The sequence below is a fragment of the Galeopterus variegatus genome, unplaced genomic scaffold, assembly GCF_000696425.1.
Source record: "Galeopterus variegatus unplaced genomic scaffold, G_variegatus-3.0.2 Scaffold6533, whole genome shotgun sequence".
Classification (NCBI taxonomy): Eukaryota; Metazoa; Chordata; class Mammalia; order Dermoptera; family Cynocephalidae; genus Galeopterus; species Galeopterus variegatus.
The window spans coordinates 74,902-92,097 of record NW_007732644.1 but is presented as its reverse complement, the minus strand read 5'-3'; the positions used below and the strand labels follow the sequence as shown (position 1 = coordinate 92,097).

The 17,196-nt window shown below is 38.3% G+C and overlaps 1 protein-coding gene across 1 annotated transcript in view; it reads left to right on the top strand.

Annotated features, from left to right (window-relative positions):
* The window catches only part of PLCB4 (phospholipase C, beta 4), a gene marked incomplete at its 5' end in the record, with an annotated part of 85,642 nt that overhangs the window by 35,607 nt on the left and 32,839 nt on the right, over positions 1-17,196 (top strand). The window lies entirely within an intron of this gene.

Sequence of the window (17,196 nt, the reverse complement as noted above, 5' to 3'; positions counted from 1 at the left end):
CCCACCCATCAACATCATATCTATTCACTTGTCTTAGCAAGTTCAAGGAATTGTTGTGATTATTGTGTCTTCTTTCCCACCCCATCCCCCCACTGTTTGTTTGTATATGTATTTATTTATTTATTTATTTATTTTCAGCTCCCACACATAAGTGAGAACATGTGGTATTTCTCTTTCTGTGCCTGACTTATTTCACTCAATATAATTTTTTCTAAGTCCATCCATGTTGTTGCGAATGGTAGTATTTCACTCTTTTTTATAGCAGAGTAGTATTCCACTGTGGAGATATAAGACAGTTTCCTTATCCAGTCATCTGATGATGGACATTTGGGCTGGTTCCAACTCTTGGCTATTATAAATAGTGCTGCAATAGACATTGGAGTACAGGTATACTTTCAGCATGATGATTATGAAGGTGTTTAGAATTGTTTATTTTGCCAATTTTTATTGCCCCATAAGACTCACAAGCAGCATGTTTTCTTGATGATCAAACTGCTTCATTTCCCTAAGTGTTTAATAGAGAGTCCACATTTGTGTTTCATCTGCTAGGACCCCTGCACCTTAATTACATGGAGTACCATACACATAGTTTTAGAAAATATTTAAACTCGGTGCTTTTTATGGGGAAAATAAAAAGACCTTTCACACAGTTATTTTATCTACCTTATCCCCACTCTCTTCTGCATACTGCCACAAGCACTTATCTGGACAGGCAATAGACTCATGAACCATAAGAGTCAAGACTATTTAGACATTTCTAAATCCCCTTATTGATAATTTAGCCCCGTATGTAGATATTTAGCATCCATGATTCATTTATTTGTAAAATTATCACATGGGCACTTGAAGGTCAATTCCATGTGGTTACCTGTGGATAAACAAAGATCCCAAAAAGTGTCATTACAAAGAATGATGTGTCCTGTATGCTAATATTTAGCTAAAATGTAGGGAAACAACTGCTGATTATTTAAAATTGGCTTTCAATTTCTGCAAAGAATGTGATTGATATTTTCATGAGGATTGCATTGAATCTGTAGATTGCTTTGGGTAGTATGGACATTTTCACAATGTTTATTCTTCCAATCCAAGAGCATGGAATGTCTTTCCATTTTTTTGTGTCCACTTTAATTTCTTTCAGCAGTGATTTCTAGTTCTCATTGTAAAGATCTTTCACCTCCTTGTTTAAATTGATTTCTGGGTATTTTATTTTTTTGGTGACTATTGTAAATGTTTTTGCTTTCTTGATTTCTTTTTCTGCTAGCTCATTATTGGAGTATAAAAACGCTGCTGATTTTGCGGTATTGATTTTGTATCCTGCAACTTTCCTGAAATCATTTATCAGCTCTAAGAGTTTTTTGGTAGAGTCTTGATTTCTTTTTCTGCTAATTTATTGTTGGTGTATAGAAAAGCTAGTGACTTTTTAATATTGATTTTATATCCTGCAGCTTTACTGAATTTACCAGCTCTAAGAGGTTTTTTGGTGGAGTCTTTAGGTTTTTCTATGTATAAGATCATGTCATCTGTAAACAGGACAGTTTGATTTCTTCTTTTCTAAGTTGGATGCCCTTTATTACTTTCTCTTGCCCAATTGCTCTGGCTAGAACTTCCACAGCTATGTTAAATAAGAGTGGTGAGAGTGGGCATCCTTCTCTTGTTCCCAGTCTCAAAGAAAATGCTTTCAGCTTTTCCCTATTCATGATGGTACTGGTGGTGGGTTTGTCATATATGGCTTTTATTGTGTTGAGATTCTTTCTATACCTAATTTGCTGAGTGTCTTTATCATAAAGCAATGTTTAATTTTGTCAAATGCTTTTTCAGCATCAGTTGAGATAATTATATGGTTTTTTCTTTGATTTTATTGATGTGATGTATCACATTTATTGACTTGCATATGTTGAACCCTCCTTATATCCCTGTGATGAATCCCACATGATCATGGTGTGTTATTTTTTTGATATGTTGCTGTATTCTGATTACTAATATTTTATTAAGTATTTTTTTATCTATGTTCATCAGAGATATTGACCTGTAGATTTCTTTTTTTTGGTTGTATCTTTGTCTGGTTTTGGTATCAGGTGATGCTGACTTCACAGAATGTGTTTGGGAGAATGGCCTCTGTTTCAATTTTTTGGAACAGTTTGAAGAGAATTGGTATTAATTCCTCATTAAAGGTCTGGCTGAATTCAGCAGTAAAGCCGTCTGGTCCTGAGATTTTCTTTCTTGGGAGACTACTGCTTACTGCTTCAATCTTGTTGCTTGTTATTAGTCTGCTCGGGTTTTCTGTCTCTTCTTGTTTGAGTCTTTGTAGTTTGTATGTGTCCAACAATTTATTCATTTCTTCCAGGTTTTCAAATTTGTTGGCAGATAGTTTTTTTATAATAGCCTCTAATGATTGTATTTCTGTTATTGGTTGTAGTGTCTCCTTTTTTATTTCTGGCTTTTTTTATTTGAGTCTTCTCTCTTCTTTTTTTAGTTAGCGTAGCTAACCACTTGTCAATTTTGTTTATCTTCTCAAAAACCAATTTTTTGTTTTCGTTGATCTTTTATATTGTTTTTGGGATCTCTGTTTCATTTAGTTCTGCTCTGATCTTAATTATTTCTTTCTGTCTATTAATTTTGGGATTGATTCTTCTTGTTTTTAAAGTTCTTTGAGGTGTAACATTAGGTTATTTGAAATCTTTCTATTCTTTTGATGTAAGTTTTTATTGCAATAAATTTCCCTCTTTGTACTGCTTTTGCAGTATCCCACAGGTTTTGGTATGATTGTTTTTATTTTAGTAAGTTTCAAGAAATTTTTTGATCTCCTGTTTAATTTCTTCTTTGACCCATAGGTCATTCAGGAACATGTTTAATATCCATGTATTTGTATAGTTCCTGAGTTTTGCTTGTTATTGATATTTAGTTTTAATCCATATAGTCCAAAAAGATTCTTGAAATGATTTCAATATTTTAAAATTTGTCAAGACTTGATTTGTGATCTCACATGTGGTCTATTCAGGAGAATGTTCTGTGTGCTGATTAGAAGACAGTATATTCTATAATTGTTGGATGAAATGTTCTGTAGATATCTGCCAGGTCCAATTGGTCTAAAGAGTGGTTCAAATCCTGTGTTTCTCTGTTGATTTGTTGCCTAGATGATCTGCCCAGTGCTGAGAGAGTGGTATTCAGGTCCCTACTGTTATCATATTGGCATTTATCTCTTTCTTTAGACCTAATAATATTTGCTTTATATATCTGAGTGCTCCGGTGTTGGGTGCATGTATATTTATGATTGTTATGCCTTTTTGCTGGATAGGTCCCATTATTATTGTATAGTAGCCTTCTTTAACTCTTTTTTATGGTTTCTGGTTTAAACTCTATTTTATCCAATATAAGAATAGCTACTCCTCCTCATTTTGGGTTTCCATTTGCATAGTATATCTTTTTACATCCCTTCACTATTAGTCTGCGTGGCTTTACAGGAAAGGTGAGTCTCCTGAAGACAGCATATAGTTGGATCTAGCTTTTTAATCCAGTCCATCAGTCTTATATCTTTTCAGTGGGAGTTTAATCCATTTACATTTAGTGTTGTTATTTAGAGGTATTATCTTACTCCTGGCATTTTATCAATTTTTGTTTGGATGCTTTAAATATCTTTTGTTACTTTCTTCCCCTTTTATTGATTGTCTTTGATGTTTGTTGGGTTTTTGAGGTGGTAAGATTTAGTTTCTCTCTCTTTCTCATTTGCATTTTTGTTCTACCAGTGGGTTTTGTTCCTTCTAATGTATTCATGGTATGGATTATCCATTTTGGATTCCAGATGCAGGATTCCCTTGGGAATTTCTTGCAGGGCTGGTTGTGTGATAGTGAAGTCCTGCAGTTTTTGCTTGTCTAGAAAATACACTATCTCCCTCATTTATGAAGAATAGCTTTGCTGGGTATAATATTCTCAGCTGGAGGGGTTTTTCTTTTATTATTTTGAATATATCATCCATTGTCTTCTGGCCTGTAGAGTTTCTGTTGAGAAGTCTGCTATTAGTCTGATAGGGTTTCCCTTACAGGTGACTTGATGCTTTTCTTTTGCTGCTTTTAGGATTCTTTCTTTGTCTTTAAGCTTTGCCAGTTTGACTATAATGTGTCTTGGAGAAGAACTTCTTAGATTGAATCTGTTTGGGCCTCTTGGATCTGAAGGTCCATGTCACTTCCTATACCTGGGAAGTTTTCCATTATTATTTTGTTGAACAGGTTTTCAATGCCTTTTTGTTACTGCTTCCCTTCTCAAACACCCATGATTTGAATGTTTGTTCACATAAGGTTGTCTGTTAGCTCTCTTAGATTTTCTTCATTTTTTTTGAATTCTTTTTTTTCTTTTTTGTCCACTTGGGTTCTGTCAAAAAGGCTATATTTGATATCAGAAATTATTTCTTCTGCTTGTTCTAGCCTGCTGCTTAAGCTCTTGCTTGTATTTTTATTTTGCTCAATGAATCTTTCAGTTTCATGATTCTGTTACATTCTTTTTTAAGGCATTAATCTATTTGTAAATTTCCTCCTTCATATCCTGGATTATTTTTTTCTCATTTCATTATATTATCTGAGTCTTCTCATATCTCATTGAGTTTCCTTAAGATAGTTGCTTGGAATTTCTTCTCAGTCTGCTCTATAGGGTCTGGTATTTGAGAATTACTGTATCCTAATATTCATATGGAACAACAAAAGGCCCTGAATAGCCAAAGCAAACCTGAACAAAAAAATAAAGCCAGAGGCATTACACTATCTGACTTCAAATTATACTTCAGATTGATAGTAACCAGAACAGCATGGTACTGGCATAAAAATAGACACTCAGAACAGTGGAACCAATGGAAGAGAACCCAGAAATCAATCCAAATATCAGCCAACTGATATTTGACAAGAGCAACCATAGCATACATTGGGGAAAGGACTGCCTCTTCAATAATTTGTGTTGGGAAAACTGGACATCAATATGTAGAAAAATGAAACTAGACTTGTACCTTTTTCCATATACCCAAATCAACTCAAATTGAATTACAGACTTATATATAAGACCCAAAACTATAAAACTACTAAAAGAAAACATAGGAGAAACACTTCAGGAAGTAAGACTGGGCAAATGCTTTATGAACAAGACCTCGAAATCAAAGGCAACAAAAGAAAAAATAAACAAATGGGATTATATCAAAACAAGAAGCTTCTGCGCTTGAAAAGAAACAATTAACAGTGAAAAGACAACCTACAGAATGGGAGAAAATATATGTAAACTATGCATCTGACAAGGGATTAATATCCAGAATATACAAGGAACTGAAACAACCTAACGGTAAAAAAAGCAAGTAAGGGCCGGCCCGGTGGCGCACTGGATAGTGCACCGCTTGGGAAGCGCGGCGGCGCTCCCGCCCGAGGGTTCGGATCCCACATACAGACCGGTTCCCGCTCACTGGCTGGGCGAGGCGCGGGAGCAACACCGAGGGTTGTGATCCCGTTGCCAGTCCCCGGTCCGGTACGGGGGCAACACTCAGGGTTGCGATCCGTTGCCAGACACGGAAAAAGACAAAAAAAAAAAAAAAGTAACTTGCTTAAAAATGGGCAAAAGAATGGAATAGGCATTTCTCAAAGGAAGATATACAGATGGCCAAGAGACACACGAAAAAATGCTCAATGTCATTAAGTATCAGGGAATTGCAAATTAAAACCACATTGTGATATCATCTCATGCCAGTTGGACTGGACAGTATCAAAAAGACAGAGAATAACAAATGCTGGTGAGGAGAAAGGGGACCCCTCCCACACTGTTGTTGGGACTGTAAATTAGTGCAGCCATTATGGAAAACAGTATGGAGGTTCCTCGAACAATTACAGATAGAACTACCATATAATCCAGCAATATCACTGCAGGGAGTATATCCAAAGGAATGGAAATCATCATGTCAGAGGGATACCTGCACTCCCACCATGTTCATCACACCTCTATTTGCAATAGCTAAGAATTGGAACCAACCAAAATGTCCATCAACAGACAACTGGATATGGAAAATGTGGTATATATACACAATGATACCATAAAAAGAAATGAAATTCTGCCATTTGCAGTAACTTGGACAAAATTAAGGAACATTATGAAACATGAAATAAGCCAGGTACAGAAAGAGAAATACTGCATGCCCTCAGTTGTAAGTGGGAGCTGAAAAAAGAAAAGAAATGAAAATAAAGAAAAAAGATACAGCAATCACAATAATTCCTTGAAATTTCAAAAGGAGAAAATGGAACTGAGGCTACCAGAGGTGGGAAATGTGGAGGGGAGTGGTTAGGGAAAAAATGATAAAAGGTCACACAAAAAACGATTTATATCATGGAGAGTGCACCACTTGGGAGCGTGGCGGCGCTCCCGCTGAGGGTTCGGATCCCATGTGGAGACCGGTTCCCGCTCACTGGCTGAGCACAGTGCGGGCGCAACACCGAGGGTTGCGATCCCATTACCGGTCAGTAAAAAAGACAAAAAGGAAAAAAAAAAGCCAGTTTGGCTCTAAAATAAATAAATTAATAAAGTTCCTCACACAAAACAGGGGGGGATGTTAAATATTAAAATGCCTTTTTAACAAAATTTAGACTTCTATCTATATTTAATATATCACAATGAATGTTACTGTGTTCAGCCTAACCTATCAAGGGGAAATTGAATAGTTCCAGAATAAATTGACAATTTTCATGAATAAAAATATATAAATAAAGTTGGCTTTCATTCCAACTGGCCAGGAATTCGTTCTCATCGGATGTCACCCATCCCATAGTGGTAATTAAATATTTTAAATATTCTTCTTAACCATGAGTCATTTACTAAACTCACTCATCTTATTTTAATAAGAACTTTTCTTTCTCCTAATGGTTTTTTATTCAGTATATGTAGTTCTCATTCAGTGAATTCAGTGTCCTTAGCATAAGAAAATTAAGTTGTTCATGCACTTAGTACACACACTGCTGCAGTTTAAGGTAAGACTGGCTTTTCCAAACCAAAGAAGCATAGTAATTTAGCAGGAAACTAAGTATGCATTGAGCTTTGTGAAACAAATTGGAAAATGAGACTGCACAAAAGTAGCCCAATTTGTACTTTGCCCACAGCTGTTTGTCTGTTCTTCCCTGGAACAAACATGAAGCAAGGTAATAATCAGGCTTTGGGCATTCCATGCCAGCCCTGGTATTATTATTGTTGTTTTCATTAGCCACTCAGAGACAGAGACACAGTGGAAAATGGGAGAGTTCATGTTTAGTTAGGTCTTATATCACACCCGCTAGAACATAAAGACATAAGTAATTACAGTGCATTAAGTGGCCTGAAAAAACAATGTGGTGTGACCAGCTCACAAAGGACAAAAGTGATCCTTGTTCCAGAAGGGAACATGCAAAAAAAAAAGCCAGTTTGGCTCTAAAATAAATAAATTAATAAAGTTCCTCACACAAAACAGGGGGGGATGTTAAATATTAAAATGCCTTTTTAACAAAATTTAGACTTCTATCTATATTTAATATATCACAATGAATGTTACTGTGTTCAGCCTAACCTATCAAGGGGAAATTGAATAGTTCCAGAATAAATTGACAATTTTCATGAATAAAAATATATAAATAAAGTTGGCTTTCATTCCAACTGGCCAGGAATTCGTTCTCATCGGATGTCACCCATCCCATAGTGGTAATTAAATATTTTAAATATTCTTCTTAACCATGAGTCATTTACTAAACTCACTCATCTTATTTTAATAAGAACTTTTCTTTCTCCTAATGGTTTTTTATTCAGTATATGTAGTTCTCATTCAGTGAATTCAGTGTCCTTAGCATAAGAAAATTAAGTTGTTCATGCACTTAGTACACACACTGCTGCAGTTTAAGGTAAGACTGGCTTTTCCAAACCAAAGAAGCATAGTAATTTAGCAGGAAACTAAGTATGCATTGAGCTTTGTGAAACAAATTGGAAAATGAGACTGCACAAAAGTAGCCCAATTTGTACTTTGCCCACAGCTGTTTGTCTGTTCTTCCCTGGAACAAACATGAAGCAAGGTAATAATCAGGCTTTGGGCATTCCATGCCAGCCCTGGTATTATTATTGTTGTTTTCATTAGCCACTCAGAGACAGAGACACAGTGGAAAATGGGAGAGTTCATGTTTAGTTAGGTCTTATATCACACCCGCTAGAACATAAAGACATAAGTAATTACAGTGCATTAAGTGGCCTGAAAAAACAATGTGGTGTGACCAGCTCACAAAGGACAAAAGTGATCCTTGTTCCAGAAGGGAACATGCTGTGATTAGAGCTTCCTCACCCCTGGTTCTAAACAGAGCTGCATTTGAAGGCACCAGGCAGCTATCACTTTCCTCTTGTCTCTTCAGCAGATGCCCTGAGAAAGTGTCTACACACTTTTTCATTTTAGCATTTTATTCAGGAGACTTGGAAGCCTACTCTAAGTCACAGTACTGGATTCTATGAGAAATGCCTACTTACCTTCAGGGACCTCACGTGACTGGGAGGGCAGGACAGGACAGGCTCCCACACAATGGCTGGTCCAGGTAGTGTACAGTAAGGGCTGACTACTCAGAAACAGGAGGGGGCAGGGTATCCCTTTCAACAAAGTCCAGGAGAAGACTCGGATGAGATCTCAATTGAGCTGGCGTGACTGGGAGGGCAGGACAGGACAGGCTCCCACACAATGGCTGGTCCAGGTAGTGTACAGTGAGGGCTGACTACTCAGAAACAGGAGGGAGCAGGGTATCCCTTTCAACAAAGTCCAGGAGAAGACTCGGAGGAGATCTCAATTGAGCTGGGCCTTGAAACACAGGTATGACTTGATCAGGAAGAGAAGGTGGAGGAGCCCAGGGAAGGCAGCCTGGGAGGAAATATCATAAGAAGCCATGTACATGTAGGGAAAGGAGGCAGGGGAATGGTGAGAGGTAGGGGCAAGTAGTTCACTTTTCCTGGTCTGGGAAGGATTGAGATCACCCTGAGAAGGCAATGGGAAAATGACAATCAAAGGAGTATTTTTTAAAAATTTATGTAGTCTTGGCAGAAGAATTTATTGAAAGGGGGGGATGCTAAGGGCCAGTTAAGAATTATGACATTCATGCCTCTATTATAGCACTCATCACATTATATTTATAAAGTGTTAACAACCAGGGAAAGATGTTATTGCAGGTGAGACCACACCTCATCATCAATGTGTCCCTGGAACCATGCTTAGTAAAGATCTAGCGATCTTTTTTCTTAAGAAGTGGTTGATAAATGTGTTAACCTAAATAACAAATAGAGAGACTCACTAAAAGAATAATAAGTTTAATCGGGAATAAAACATTGCAGTGGACATATGCATGCCATAGTGAACTATGTGCATATTCAGGGGGGTAAAGACAAAGGGTTTTAAAGGGAAAATTGTGGAGGATTACATAATTGTTTGGGGATTATTATCCTTGGCTACAAAGGTCAATAACAGAGGTGACACCATCTGAGGTTAGACAGACAGTTGCTGGGTAGATGCCCTTCCAGATATTTTTTGTGTAAGATTGTGATGGCCTTTGTGCAAGATTGTGGTTTTGCAGAGTCCTTTGTGATAGTTCTTGTTATCATGCATTTATGTATGAGCAGTCCCCATTTCATGGCCTTTCTCTGTGTGTACTTGTTAGGGATTTTTTTCTTTTCTTTATTCAAAATATTTAATATTTACTTGTACACATTTGTGGGATACATTATCTTGCTTCAGTACATGCATATACTGAACAAGGATTCACTTAGGATAGATAGCATAGTTGTGAACCCATTTTTCTACCATTTTTCCTCCTCTCTACCTCCCAGCTGCAGATAACCATTATTCTACTCGCTACTTCTGTGAGAACCACTTTTTTTTGTTTTTTTTAGATTCCACATATGAATGATACCATGCAGTGTTTGTCTTTTTGTGCCTGACTTATTTCACTTAACATGATGGTTTCCAGTCCTATCAAAGTTATTGTGAATGATAGGGTATCTTTTTTTTTTTTTAAATAGCTGAGTAGTATTTTGTTCTTTATATATACCACAGTTTTTCATCCATTAATCTATTGATGGACATTTAGGTTCTTTCCATTGCTTAACTATTGTGAATAGTGCTGCAACAAACATGGAAGTGCAGGTGTCTTTGATATATTGATTTCATTTCCTTTGAGTATATACCTAGTAGTGGTATAGGTGGGTTGTAAGGTAGATCTATTTTTAGTTTTCTGAGGAACCTCCATACTGTTTTCTACAGTGGCTGTACCAATTTACACTCCCACCAGCAATGTAGGAGATTTCCTTTTTCTCCGCATCCTTGCCAACATTTTCTGTTTTTTGTCTTGTTGATAATAGCCATTAAAACAAGAGTGAGATGATATCTCATTATGATTTTAATTTGTATTTCCCTGATGATTAGTGATTATGGCACACTAATATGCCATAAACTAAAATACATACTAGAATTATGGCACATTCTTTCATGTGCCCGTTGGTCATTTGTATGTCTTCTTTTGAGAATGTCTGTTCAGGTCCTTTGCCAATTTTTTTAAATTAGGTTATTTGGTTTTCTGCTGTTGAGTTAAGTTCCTTATATATTCTGGATATTAGCCCCCTGTCTGATGTATAGTTTGCACTTTTTCCCATTCTGTAGGTTGTCGATCTTCATTTTGTAGATAGTGTCCCTTGCTGTGCAGAAGCTTCTTAGTTTGATGTAGTCCCATTTATGTATTTTTGCTTTAGTTGTCTGTGTCTTTGTAGCCTCCATCAGAAAAGCGCTGTCCACTCCCATTTCATTAGCATTTCCACTTTGTTTTCTTCTAGTCATTTCATAGTTTCAGGTCTTAAATTTAGGTCTTTGATCCATTTTGAGTTGATTTTTGTGTATGGTGAGAGATAGGGGTCTAGTTTCAATCTTTTGTATGTGAATATCCAGTTTTCACATCACCATTTATTGAAGAGGCTGTCCTTTCCCCTCTGTATATTTTTGGCATCTTTGTTGGAAATCAGTTGGCTATGAGTGTGTGGGTTTATTTTGGGGCTCTCTATTCAATTCCATTGGTCAGTTAGTCTGTTTTTATGCCAGTACCATGTTGTTTTGGTTACTATAGCTTTATAGTATATTTTGAAGTCAGGGAGTGTGATGCCTCCAACTTTGTTCTTTTTGTTCAAGATTGCTTTAGCTATATGGGGTCTTTGTGGTTCCATACAAATTTTAAGATTTTTTTTCTATTTCTGTGAAGAATATCATTGGTATTTTGGTAAGGATTGCATTGAATGTGTAGATTGCTTTGGGTAATATTAACATGTTATGATGTTAATTCTTCCAACCCATGAGCATGGGAAATCTTTCCATTTATTTGTGTCCTCTTAAATTTTTTTCACCAGTGTTTTATAGTTTCATTGTAGAATTCTTTTACTTCCTTGGCTAAATTTACTTCTAGATACTTCATTTTGGGGTAGCTATTGTGAATGGGATTACTTTCCCGATTTCTTCATTGGCTATTGCATTATTGGTGACTAGGAAGGCTATTGATTTTTGTGTGTTGATCTTGCATCCTGCTATGTATTGAATTTATTTATTAGTTCTAGTAATTTTTTGGTGGAATCTTTAGGATTTTCTATGTATAGGATCATGTCATCTGCAAATAGGGATAGTTTGACTTCCTTCTTTCTGATTTGAATGCACTTTATTGCTTTCTCTTGCCTTATTGCACTGGCTACCACTTCTAGTACTATGTCAAATAGGAGTGGGGAAAGTGGACATCCTTGTCTCATTCTTGCGCTTAAAGGAAAAGCCTTCAATTTTTGTCCATTAGTATGATATTGGCTGAGCGTTTGTCATATACGGTCTTTATTGTGTTCGGGTACATTCCTTCTATACCTAATTTGTTGAGTGTTTTTATCATGAAATCATGAAGGAGTTTTGGTTCTATCAAATGCCTTTTCTGCATCTATTGAAATGATCATGCAATTTTTGTCCATTAGTATGATATTGGCTGAGCGTTTGTCATATACGGTCTTTATTGTGTTGGGGTACATTCCTTCTATACCTAATTTGTTGAGTGTTTTTATCATGAAATCATGAAGGACTTTTGGTTCTATTAAATGCCTTTTCTGCATCTATTGAAACAATCATATTTTTGTCATTCATTCTGTTGATATGATGTATCACATTTATAGATTTGTGTATGATGAAACATCCTTGCATCCCTGGGATGAATCCCACTTGATCATGGTGTGTGATTCTTTTAATGTGCTGCTGGATTCTGTTTGCTAGTATTTTGTTGAGGATCTTCACATCTGTGTTCATTAGGAGTATTGATCTGTAGTTTTCTTTTTGTTGTTTTTGTTTTGTCTTTTTCCAATTATGGTATAAGGGTAATGCTGACCATGTAAAATGACTTTGGAAGTGTTCCTTCCTCTTTAGTTTTTAGAAAAATTTGAGAAGAATTGGTATTAATACTTCTTTAAATGTTTGGTAGCATTCAGCAGTGAAGTCATTTGGTCCTGGGATTGGTTCAGATCTCCATACTGGCAAGCTGCCAGAAAAAAAAGGTTTTTTTGTTTCTTTGTTTGTTTTAACACAAGCTACTCCATTTTGATTCTGAAACTTTCACAAATGAGTGATAGTGGCAAGGAGGGCATGGTTTAAGCTAGAGGTAGTCAAAAGGAAGGAAGAAAAGGAAGGAAGGCTAGAAATAAGTTGGGAGCCTGGATATAAGCCTCAGTGAAAAAAGGCTCAGTGGTAGCCCTGAGACTTCAAAAACAGGTCCAGAGATAGATGGTGCCATTGAGAGAAGTAAACGAGTTGAGAGGAGGAACTGGTTTTGGTAAGGAAGATGATTCTCATCCTAGACATCATTGACTTCAAGCTGTTTCTGATACATCTGGACAGAAACCTGTGAACGCAGATCTATGGTAGGTTGAGAGAAAGAAGGAGGAACAGAAAGAGATAAAGAGATAAGAATAATGAGAAGGACAGAACAAATGTAGAAAAGAAAGAAATAAGAAGTCTATGTTATAAGAAGAACTCATTTTGTGAAGGTGTTGTAGACAGGTCCAGATAAGGTGGGACTACGAAATTACTGTTGAACCAGGGATGCTTGGATTATGAGGGTAGAAACCTGGTTAGAAAAATGTAATGATTTAAGACATAGTATGTTTGTTTGGAGGATAGTAGCATGTTGTATGAATTAATGAAGAGAAACCAGAGGAAAATGGAAGAGAGGGATGTGTAGTGAAACAAGGCTCTGAGTGTTAGGTTTGAATCTTGAAGGTTTTAAGTCTCAAACCTGGAGCAAAGAAAACCAGGAGCCAGGCAGTAAATTTAGGGTAGGCTTTAATGGGGGCGCTCTCGGGCAATGTTCCACAGGCCTGCAAGGGAGTGAGGCTGGGGAAGTTGTGCCCGGGCAAAGGCAGGTGGGGTTTTTATAAGGGTGGGCCGCTGTTGGCCAGCAGCCCCATATGTGGTGCATAGCTGTGTAAAGTTAAGTTTCAGCTTCCCCTAATATGATGTGGCCCTGAGCCATTGCTCTGATGGCAGGAGATCTCTTGGAAGGTGACCTTCGGGTTGGGCAGGAAAGTCCCAGGGGCGGGTCCAACAAGATGGAGGCCCTGGTGCCATTTTGTTGACATCCCCCTATTCCGCTGGCCCAACAGTGAGGAAGAACTGAATCAAGAGAAAGGGTGAAATCCTGCTGGATAGGGAAGGAAGAGAGATGTTCTGTCTGAGTCAGGAAGAAGGGTTAATGAAAAGAAGTTTCAGGGTGGAAAGGAAGAATTCTGGCAGATGGTGTATCAGTTAGCTTGTACTGCATAATGAATAACCTCAAATTTACTATTTAAAATATCCACTGTTTATTGAGATCATGCTTCATTGGGTTGGTTGGTCTGAGCTGGCTTGGCTGATCTCTGTCTCTTGCTCATGCAGCTGTGGTCAGCTGGTGGGTCGACTGGAAGCTAGATGTGGGATGACCTTACTTACATGTCTGTCATTGGGCAAGTTGTCCCCACATCATCCAGAAGCCTGAGCAGACTTGTTCATATGGTATCCCAGAGTTTCAAGAGCAGCCCTTTTCCAGCTTCTGCTACTGTCCCATTGGTCAAAGCAAGTCATAAGACTAACCCATATTCAAGGGTTAAAGAAATAGATTCTACCTCTTCATGAGCAGAGAAAGAAATTGTGGTCATTTTTGTAGCGTATCACAGATAGATTGCATCTGAACTGAGAAGTTGGATAGGCGACTGTCCTCTGGTGAGAAAGGTGGAGGCAGAATTGAAAAGTAGGAATATGAAAAAGTTTTGGAGTTGTCCGTGGCTGGAATAGAACGGTCCACAAGAAATAAGGGGGAGATCTGCTACACAGCACAAAGGACCCAGGTGAGGGTTGGTGGCATGAATTAAGTTGCTGTCACTTGATTTCATTACTTCTTCAGCAGTGTTCAGAAGTTCAGCAACAAGTACAGACAAAGTAGAGTTTAGGGGGGTCTCAAGCCTGAGATTGTCATGTGTGTATGGTCTGGGACCAAAGGATTGGAGACTGCATCATTTGGCTATTGCTGTGTAACAAGCAACCCCAAGAGCAACGACTTAAATAAGTAAGCATCTATTATTCCTCATGAGGTTGTCTGGGTGGATTTTCTGGTTATGGCTGGGTTACTATAAGTGGGGTAGATAGGAAACTCTGCTAATATTAGCTGTGCTCCTTCTCACGTTTGAGGTTCACTTGGCTTTAGTTGGATCTAAGATGTCATTGACTGGGACAAGTGACTCTTCCGAGTGGATGCTTATCTTCCATTAGGTTAGCTTGGGCTTGTTCCCATGGCAGTGGAGCTGGAAGAGTACGCAAACTGAACTCCAAACATGTGAGCCAGACAATAATCTGAGTGTTTTCAAGCCAGTTGTGAGGCACCTGAAACTTAATGCCCCTGGAGAAACTCTGGAGGCTGGTATTGGACACATGCCTCAAGGGTATTCTCCTAGAGGGTTGAAGGAGCTGGGGAATTTATACCCTGACTCCACTCAGTCTTTTGTTGAGAGTTCCTGTGAGAGGGATAAATTCCCCATCAATTCTAGATTGACTAAGGGGTGGGAAAGCATGTTCTGGAGGACAGAGAAAACCCTCAGGCAAGGAAAGGCAGGTGCTGGCAAGGGAAGTCACTTAGAACAGCTGGCGTGGAGAGGGCTTGGTGTGTGGGCGGAGCAGACAGCGTTTGCCACAAACATCCATGAGGTCAGATTCACGAGGTTCTAAACTATTTCTCCTAGACATGCAGCCAAACAGCAGTGACTGCTCCAATGCTGCTTGATTTTCTTTTTGATTTTAAGAAAAGGGATTAAGAAAACTCAGCTCCTAGTTAATCTCCAAATTAGGGTTTGAGAGAAAAGAAGTTATTTTTAAGGAGCTATGTTAAGAAAAAAAACTTTATGTAGTGAAACTTCAGTGAGCCAGTGTTTGGAACCCAAAATATGCTGCTTAAGTCTACAGAAATACCAGGGAAATGTGTAGACCTGCACCGTGCAATATAACAGGCACTAGCCACATGTGGCTAGTTAAATTTATCTAATTTAATTTAAACATAAAATTAAACCTTGAATGCCTCAGTCACACGAGCCACATTTCCATTATCATTCAAAGTTTCACTAGACACACTAGGCATATCAATGGAACTAAGCGAGAACAAGTTCCTGTTCTGCAGTGTGGGGGGTTTTCTAATTAAATCACATATAGGAACCAAAATTTTTACAAGTTATTTGTGTCCTTCTCTGAAAATACAAAATCAGGTGATTGAGAGAGGTTTATGTTTTCTTAAGTTCCTGTTAATCAAGATTTTGTTGAACTAAGACAAAAAAACCAAAACAACAAAAAAAGAAAATCCCATCAGTCTGGGTCAAACTATTAATATTTGCTTGATCTCTGGAGGACCCTGCATGTCCCCTGAATCTTGTATGTTCATTTTACAGACTAGAGAACTGAGCTCCCACAGGTAGGGAGGTCTTAGCCATGACAGGAGTCACTCCCCTGCCCTACACTGCCTCCCACTCACAGTTTGCAATAAAGCAGGGAGGTAGCTGTGACCTCAGACTCAAGAGATCAGAGAAGAACCTCATATACCTTTCACACCATGATCCTAAAATCTTGTAGATCACAATACTTATTTCTCTCAGCCAAAACTCTCCTTCTGGGGCCTTTCCACCCTCACACTGGATGTGCAAATCTTAAAATGAATAAAACTGAAAAACAAGAGCCTGGGGCTTGATGCTTATCTCTTGAATATATCATATCTAGCCTTTGGGATTCTAATGGAAATCATTTATAGTACAGAGTGCACATTCATTTGTTTGCCTAAGATGAAAATCTGCAGGCAAACAGAACCTGTTTGGGGATTCTTCTACAACTGGGGTTGCCATGACAACACCTAGTGTAACTCACATGGCACAATGATTTGGTCTATTACTGTAGTATCCTGTTATATAATGATTTGATTTCATTATTTTCTGTATGTTAAAGGCATTGCTGTACAGAATATCAAATTGCTTAAATATCTGGTAAAGGAGAGAAGCTGAAAAAAATATTTTGTACTTTGATGATGATTAAGTTGGGAATAGAGCTGGGAGTTAGTTGACTAGTATGACATGCCTTGATATACAAAGATAACAGTAACTGGGCCGGCCCGGCGCCGCTGGCGGCGGCGCTCCCGCCCGAGGGTTCGGATCCCACATACAGACCGGTTCCCGCTCACTGGCTGAGCGAGGCGCGGGAGCAACACCGAGGGTTGCGATCCCGTTGCCGGTCCCTGGTCTGGTACGGGGGCAACACTGAGGGTTGCGATCCGTTGCCGGACACGGAAAAAGACAAAAGACAAAAAAAAAAAAAAAAAAGATAAAAGTAACTGTAATAGATGCTGTGTGCTTGATGGGGGTCACTGCCCCATCCCCCAGCTGCTATGAGTTTTGGTTGAGTGGGAATTACAGCTTCCCCTCCAGAGAATTGCCCTGAGGCCATGGGAGTTCCCTTGTCTAGAAATGCCTGAAAAGTTTTGTAAAACCTCTGAAGCTGTCCAGGGTTACAAAAGCCCAGGTGTCTTTCATCAAGGTAGAACAACTCTTGGGGATCATTTCTACTAAAGAGCTCCCTGTTGGATCAGGCCCAGGCTGGATTTCAGCTAGAAATACACCCTACCTTC